The sequence below is a fragment of the Hibiscus syriacus genome, unplaced genomic scaffold (genome assembly GCF_006381635.1).
Source record: "Hibiscus syriacus cultivar Baekdansim isolate YM2019G1 unplaced genomic scaffold, ASM638163v2 tig00110556_pilon, whole genome shotgun sequence".
Taxonomy (NCBI): domain Eukaryota; kingdom Viridiplantae; phylum Streptophyta; class Magnoliopsida; order Malvales; family Malvaceae; genus Hibiscus; species Hibiscus syriacus.
Genome location: NW_024062779.1, coordinates 3,948,657 through 3,957,994, shown reverse-complemented (window position 1 = coordinate 3,957,994; position 9,338 = coordinate 3,948,657).

The window sequence follows — 9,338 nt, the reverse complement described above, 5'->3', positions numbered from 1 at the left end:
CCCATAGACTAAAGAAAAAGGCGTTGCCCCAGTAGATGTTCGAACAGTAGTTCGGTATGCATATAAAGCAAAAGGTAACTTCTCGTGCCAATCTTTGTAAGTTTCAGTGGTCTTTGTAATGATTCTCTTGATGTTCTTGTTTGCTGCTTCAACTGCCCCATTCATCTTTGGACGATATGCCACTGAGTTTGCATGTTTGATCTTAAACTGTGCACAAAGTTCGGTCATCATTTTGTTGTTCAGGTTCAGAGCATTATCTGTAATAATCCTTTCTGGTAGACCATACCGGCAAACTATCTATTTCTTTATGAATTTGCAGACTGTGGACCTCTTAATATTGGCATATGAAGCAGCTTCGACCCATTTGGTAAAATAATCAATTGCCACAAGGATGAAACAATGTCCATTCGATGCTTTTGGTGTGATTGCTCCAATGACATCTATTCCCCACATAGAAAATGGCCAGGGTGCTGTCATTACATGTAACGGAGATGGGGGTACATGAATCTTGTCTGCATATATCTGGCATTTATGACATTTCCTAGCATAATCAATGCAATCTGTGTACATGGTAGCCCAATAGTATCCATATCTCATTATTTTTCTGGCCATGGAAAGACCATTTGCATGTGTTCCACATATTCCACTGTGTACTTCTTCAATGACATTTCGAGCTTCGCTGGTATTTAAACATCTCAATAGCATTTGATCATTGCTTCTTCTATACATAATCTCTCCATCAAGAAAATATCCAGCAGCCATTCTTCTCAAAGTTCTTTTATCAATTTCCGATGCATTTGGTGGATAACTTTGATTTTTGATATATTGTAGGATATCATGATACCATGGTTTACCATCTACATCTTCTTCCACACTATAACAATGTGCAGGAATTTCATACACTTGTATTTTGATTGGCATCATATTAACTTTCTTAGTTGCCTGAAACATAGCAGCTAATGTAGCCAAAGCATCTGCCATTTGATTTTCTTCTCGAGGGAGATAATTGAAGGTAACTTTCTCAAATTCTTTCACTAATTCGAGTGTAAAATTTCGGTATTCCAACAATTTGGGATCTTTTGTTTCCCATTCTCCTCACAATTGATACACCACTAATGATGAATCTCCATATATCTTGAGAAATTTGATTTTTCTTTCTATAGCTGCTTTCAACCCCATGATACAAGCTTCATATTCCGCCATGTTATTGGTGCAAAAGAACTCCAGTCTACTTGTAAAGGGATAATAAACATTTTCTGGAGAAATTAACACTGCCCCGATTCCTCGTCCCAAAGCATTAGATGCTCCGTCAAAATAAAGTTTCCAAGTTGCAAATTCATCATTTGTTCTGACTTCTTCATTCATGGATATGCATAACAAATCTTCATCGGGAAAATTGAAGTTCAAAGGCTGATAATCATTTGATACACGACTGGCCAGAAAATAAGCTATTATACTTCCTTTTATCGCTTTTTGGTTGACATATACAATATCAAACTCAGATAATAACATCTGCCATCTAGCCATTCTGCCTGTCAAAGCTGGTGATTCCATTAAGAACTTCAAAGGATCAAGTTTTGATATCAACCTAGTAGTATGGTATAACATATATTGTCTGAGTCTTCGAGTAGTCCATACCAAAGCACAACATAATTTTTGTATTGGTGGATATCGAACTTCACAATCAGTAAATTTCTTGCTCAGATAATAAATAGCTTTTTCTTTCCTTCCTGATTCATCATGCTGTCCTAGTACACATCCCATCGAATTTTCGAAGACCGTCAAGTAGAGAATTAATGGTCTATCAGGTATTGGTGATACTAAAATTGGGGCATTGGATAAATATTTCTTAATAATATCCAAAGTTTCTTGACATTCTTCATTCCAGACTTCAGGATTGTTCTTTCGAAGTAATTTGAACACTGGATCACATTTGTCAGTTAATTGAGAAATGAACCGAGATATATAATTTAATCTTCCCAAAAAGCCTCGAACTTCTTTTTTTGTATTGGGTGGTGGAAGATCTTGAATTGCTTTGACTTTATCTGGATCAATCTCGATTCCTTTTTTGCTGACCACAAATCCCAAAAGTTTCCCAGAAGTTACCCCAAAAGTGCATTTTGCGGGGTTGAGCTTTAATTGATATCTCCTCAATCTCTGGAAAAGCTTTCTCAGATTTTGAATATGTTCTTCTTCAGTTCGGGATTTGGCAATCATGTCATCTACATATACTTCAATCTCTTTGTGCATCATGTCATGAAACAAAGTTACCATGGCTCTTTGAAACGTTGCCCCTGCATTTTTCAATCCAAATAGCATCACTTTATAACAGAATGTGCCCCACATGGTTATAAATGTTGTTTTTTCCATGTCTTCAGGATTCATTTTTATCTGATTATATCCTGAAAATCCATCCATAAATGAAAACCATGCATGCCCTGCAGTATTGTCCACCAATGTGTCTATGTGGGGTAAGGGAAAGCTATCTTTCGGACTAGCTTTGTTGAGATCTCTGTAATCCACACACATTCGAACTTTCCCATTCTTCTTTGGTACGGGAACAATGTTGGCTACCCATTCTGGGTATTTAGATGCCTGTAGGAAACCTGCATTGATTTGTTTCATCACTTCTTCTTTGATTTGCAACAACATTTCTGGCCTCATTCGTCTGAGCTTTTGTTGGACCGGTTTATATTCTGGATTGATTGGAAGCTTGTGTATCACTATATCTGTGCTTAAACCAGGCATATCTTGATAAGACCAGGCAAAAATATCTTTGAACTCTTGAAGGAGATTTATCAATTCTTGTTTTATCTGGACTGTCAGAGTGGTACCAATTTTCACCTCTTTTATTTCTTCATCTGTTCCCAAATTCACAGTCTCAACCTTTTCTTTGTGGGGTAGAATTTGTTTGTCTTCTTTTTCTACCAATCTTAATAGTTCAGTAGGAACATCACATTCCAGTTCATCCTCACACCTATTGATTTCTTCCAGACATATGGGCTGCTCTAAATTTATCACTGGATTAAATTTAGGAATAAACATGCTATTAACATGGTGACACCTGCAAATTTAAGTCGGACATATTTCCGAAAGAATATAGTAAATTTATGAAATAAATAAATGTAAAAATGTAAGAAAATGTAAAGAATGATTGCCATATGAAAATTTTAAAGAAAATTCCTTATATTTAACATAATTTCCTTTACAAGATAACAAAAAAGTTTTCATATTTTTGAGCTAAACATAAAGATTAGTTCTGAATATTACTCTGCATTAATATTAAAAACTATAGGAAGATCTTCAGTGGTCCAATTGGTGAGTGTTTCTCCAGGAAGACATGGTCGAATCCTATCCAAGTATTTGCCAGTTTTGTTGTCATTCATGATCATGTTGATAAATAATCCATTCATAGCTTCTTCAACTATGTCTTGATCTTTCGTCAACTTTTCTTCTTTAAAGGCTTCAACAAGCTGCTGTTCTACATTAATAGTTCCCCCTGATCTGAATATAGTCTTCAACTGTGGGAAAGACATGTGTTTCCAAAGGATTTCTCCCCCTTTCAATTTTGCCTTTCTGTCTTCACATCTTCTTTTCATCTCTTTGTTCTTTTGCTGAAGATTGGGCTTAAACCCTAGCCCAAAACGGTCTTTTTTCATCTTTATTCTGATAGGAACTGAAATCCCTTGAAGATTCTTTCCTAGACCTCTCCCAGCTTTAGCTCCGATGCCTAAAGTTTGTTGTACCGTCATCTTGGTGCAATCAGACAATCTGGGATATGGAATTTTGCTTCCTTCTGCAATAAAGGTTGTATTTATAAATTCAAGAGCTCGAAAAGAGCATTCAAGAGCATCATCATTGGTGTCGATATATGGAACATCGCTTGTTACAGACGCAATGATTTCTTCTTCAGCACCAACGCATATTAGTTGTCCATCAACAACAAATTTCAATTTCTGATGTAATGAAGAAGGAACGGCTCCTGCTGAATGAATCCATGGTCTCCCTAATAGACAATTATATGTGGGGTGGATGTCCATCACTACAAAATCAATATTGTACACGACTGGGCCGATTAACAACGGTATTTCCATTTTCCCAAGCACTTCTTTTTTAGTACCATCAAATGCTCGTACCACATTCTGATAACTCTTCATGTGTGATTGATCCAGAGGCATTCTTTGAAGTGTAACTAGAGGCATTAAGTTGAGAGCGGATCCATTGTCAATCAATACTCCTGGCAACACATGACCATGACAATGTGTCGTGATGTTCAAAGCTTTTACTGACCCCATTTCGCCTTCCGGTATTTCATCATCCGTGAACGTTATGTAATTGTCAGCGGCTATATGTCCCACAATTCTATCAAGTTTATTGAGGGATATATCTTCGGGGATAAATGTTTGATTGAGGATTTTCATCAAAGCATTTCTATGTGCTTCTGAATTCATCAAGAGATCAAGAATAGAAATTCTCGCTTGTTGTTTGTGTAGTTGTTCAACCACACTATACTCACTATGTTTCAAAAATTTCAAAAATTCTTGAGCTTGTTTTTCTGTCACAGGCTCATTAAATGCTGGAAGGGATTCATCCTCAAATACCTTCTGATGTATTGCCATGGCTTTTCCTTTTGCTTTCACTTGTTCTGAAGCATTGGATGTTTCAGGAGAGTAACATCTCCCACTTCTTGTAAAGAAACCGACCTCGCTCACTGCTTCAGACGTCGATGTTGTACTCAGGCTTTGTATTTTCTCTTCTGTTTTTTCTAAAGAAACAGGTCCTCCTACCATTGAAACATTGGTAGTATAATTCCAAGGTACCCTGCGGGTATCTTTGTATGGAAATGGTAGAGGAGTGGTAATAACTACTTTCGGCTTTATTGGTGCAGGAATCGCCGTAGATGATTTCACATTAATGATCACAGGATCATTTATTCTTTGACTTGGTTTAGAATCCTCTGATGAGCAACATCATCTTCTTTTTTCTTTGGTTCTTCTTCAAAGAATTCTATTTCTCTGTTGTTCATCAATTTTTGCACCAAATCCCTAAACTCAGGACATAGTTGAATTTTATGCCCTTTCTCCTGATGATATTCACAATAATTCTTGCCTTCATTCTGCTTTGGCTTGAATTGTTGTGGAATTATACCGGCTAAAGAGAGTTGCTGGAATACCCAAACAAACGGAGATTTAATTTCAGAAATGTCAGTCTTTGCTTTCTTTCTGTTCTCTTCCTGAATTGCATTTACGTTTTTATCTCCATGATTTGGCAATGGATGATTTGATGCAGATGATGTATTGAATTCCAACTTCCCAGTGTTGATCAAATTTTGAACCACCCTTTTGAATGCTAAACAGTTTTCAATGGAATGACCCGTAATTCCTTCATGGTAATCACAGTGTGCCTTTGTATCATACCAAGGAGGGAATGGTGGTTGCATGGGAACCAAGGGATAAGGCCGTATAACATCTGCTTTTAACAGCGAATCATAGATCTCTGCATAGGGTACTGGTAAAGGTGTAAAAGACAACCTTTCATTTTCCTTTCGAGATCCTCTGGACTCTGCTCGATTAGTGTTTGTTTCCTCTTTCTTAACCCTTGGCTGGGTTATTGTAACACTTTTCGATGAATCTTTGCTGTAAGAATTTGCATTGTTGACTTCATTCTCCTTTTTCCGGTATGTAGGTCTTTTGGAACTAGACCCATCATTCGATTCAATCTTGCCGCTTTTCAAGACATTTTCAATTAGTTCTCCAGAAATGACTAAATCTGCAAAATTTCTGGTTGCATTCCCCATTAGATGATTTAAATAAGGAGCCTTCAAGGTATGAACAAATATTACTGTGGCCTCTTTTTCTGACAAAGGTGGTTGAACTTGAGCCGCAGTGTCACGCCATCTCTGGGCATACTGTCTGAATGTTTCATTATTCTTTTTCTCCAAATTTTGGAGAGTCCATCTATCGGGGACCATGTCTGTTACATGGCGATACTGCTCTAAAAATGCTTTAGCCAAATCTTTCCAGGATCTAATATTGGCTTTGGTCAATTGAGTATACCATTTTAAAGCCGGTCCTGTCAAACTATCCTGGAAGCAGTGAATTAACAATTTCTCGTCCTTCACATATCCTGCCATTCTTCGACAAAACATAGTAATGTGGGATGAAGGGCATGTAGTACCGTCATATTTATCAAATTCGGGAGCTTTGAACTTGATGGGGAGGATTAGGTCTGGAACCAAACTCAACTCACTAGCATCAAACCCATAGAATGATTCAGTTATTTCCACGGATTTCATTCGTTCTTCTAAGTTCTTGATCTGTCTGGTCAGTTCTTCATTTACTTTTTGTTTCTCATTCAGCTCATTCAAATCCGGGATCAAATGATCAGTATTAAGATCCCCTATTTTCACATCTGATATAAGCGGATTTTTGCTTGAAGATGCAGGATCCACTTGTTGATCTTCATGTGGTTTGACTTCTTGTAATGCAGATGTATGAGCATTGATTTGTATAGGTGTAGTACCAGAATGATAAATTGGTTCTGGTGGAAAACCTAGAGGATACATAGATTCTTGATCAAAAGATACAGGATTTTCAGGCATTTTTCCAATAATAGCCTGCCTTTTAAACATATCCTCTATTTTCTTCATCATACTGTCTTGTGAATTTGCAATACTGGCTTCAATTTTTTCCAACTTCATTCTCATTTCTTCTTGTTCTTTATGATGCTGTTCTTCAATACGCTGTATTTTATCCTCCATAATTCTCTTAGTAGCTTGTCTAGTACCGTAGTGATGTAGTATTTCTCTTTTGGCCAGAGTAACTGCGATTGAAAAATCTTTTAATATTATTTTTTTCAACTTTTAATTAATGAATTTTAACTTAATAAATAAAATAATTCATAGCGAAAATTATGAAATGAATGATGAATGTATGCAAAATGTATGTATGCAAAAAAGATATTGATCCCAAAAAGTTAACTGTCATAGAACAACTTTCATCGGCATACAAAAGTTTCTTTATAATAGTTCAGAACTACAGATAAGGCGTAGCTTTCCTATTAAGCTCTATAATTTCTTTCATTAACCATGACACCTTCTTTCCGCACTTAGAAACTGGATCAACGTGATGCTCAATTATTTTGGCTTCAACAGCTAGTTCCCCAACATATCTAGCAACTTCGCTCATTTGTACCATGGCCTCGAACACCATATTACTTCTTTCTTCACTTCTTTCAACATAGAACTCAGTTGACTTTTGCCATTGTTCATTTGTTCCTTCAAGAGTTTGTTCTAACTCAGTGATTCTGACTTGACAATTGTGCATAATTTTTTTCAAGATCTCTAATGCGTCTTCGCAGTGAAGCATTTTCCTCATTACCTTCTTTGAGGTCATTAGGCCCTAGACGAACCTTTTCTTGAAACAACGATTCCTCAAGTTGCAAAATGTAAGCATTAAACTCTGAGTTTTTATTTCTAGACTGATCCAGATCTTCTTCAAGTTTTGTTCGTGCTTCTTGCGTTCTTTGATTAAGCTTCTGGATCTGAACATCTTTGTTTCTGCATCTTCGCATCCAATTTCTAGCCACTTCCTGCTCTACCTCAAGTCTGGTGTTGAAATTTTTTCTTTCCAGCTCCCATTTTTCTTTTTCAACATTGGATTCTTCCATCTTTGGCCTCTGACTTCAAGTTCAGCAATCAACTGGTTCATTTCAGATTCAAATCCCTTGAACATGATATTTTTCTCACCTTCAAATTTATTAAAGATGTCATTCTTCATCTCTTCTAAATCTTTGGCTCGATCCCTTTCTCTTTGCATTTCATTCATGATCTCGCGGTGTTCAGCCTTGTGTTTTATAATTCGCTCTCTTCTGTCGACCTCAAAATCTTCCATTTTTTGCTTTCCTTTCTCAAGGCTTTTGAGTATACGGCTATTCTTTCCTTTCAGATCTTCAACTCGTCTTTTCTCGATATTCAATTCTCTGGTCATCTGTACCGTCGATTGGCTGGGTCCTGATGCTTTTCGGGATTTATATAACTCCTGGTAATTTTTCTGTAAGGCTCTGTACTCATCCTCACCTTTTTCTTTATCTTTTCTCAACATTGCACATTGTGATGAATGAAAGTCAATGTCAACCCCCAACATAGCTTTATCTTGTCTCATTTGCTCTAACTCTTTCGACCAGCCTTCTCTTTCTGCTTCAAACTCAGCTCTCAAGATTTCAATCTCTGATGGAACCACCTTAATGCGATCTTCCATAGAAATGTCCTCATTTTGATCTGGTAGAGGAATATTTTCGTTTTTTCTGACAGATCTCCAATCTTCATAATCAGGAGTTAGCATTTCTTTTGCTGCTTTAGCTCGGATACAAAAAGTTGTTTTCCAAGCTGTAACGGCTTCCATGATATTTCTTTTATAATTTTTGCTGTGGAATGCGAATTCAGATGACTGTAATCCAGCAGTGATAGGTACAAATTGACGACCTTCATACTGTCTTATAACCAGAAGTGGTGCATATCCAATTCCTCCCCATAATCCGAGCATCATTATCCAGTTGTAATCACCACACCTGTAAAAGAATTCCCTTTGTATTTGCCACGGGGCTCGCCAAACAACGTCATTGCTTTGCAGGTTTCGAAAGGCATTAATCCACATATCTTTCTTAATTTCTTTAGGCCATTCCTGCTCCAGAAATTCTTTAATGGTGAATAATCCGTATTAAAGCGTCGGTATGAAACCTTTTCTGTCCTCCAGAAATGACTACGGATCCAAACATATAACAACTGGGTACACCCTGAGAATCGTCCACCTCCTAGCCTTCTACAAGTATTTAACGATCTGAAGGTCTCTGCTAGGATTGCAGAAACAGGATTAATCTTTTTCGGTAGCTGTTCAAACAAATCTACCACTGCAGCTTCAACATATCCCAATACTTTTGGGAAGATGACCATACTATATATACCCAGAGCAAATAAATCGAATCGTACTTTATAATCTGGATGGCTCTGAATAATTTCTCTAATGTTGGTCCAAGCAATGCCTTCGCTTTCGCCTTTTTGTTTTGTACGGGATGCCACCCATTCTTCTCGTACCCCAGCAATCTTTGCTAATTTAACTCGAAAGGGTTGAGTTTTAATTGACTTTGAATAAATTCGATTCTCCAAAACCCCATCTATATGTAGCAAAGTTGTGTATTCTTCAATAGTAGGGACCAAATCTTCTTTATTGAGAGTGAAGCAATTGTACCCTGGATTCCAGAATTGAATTAGGGCTCGGAGTAATTCATCATCAACTTCTACATAGAGAAAATATGGGATGTCTCCGTACGTCTGATAAAAC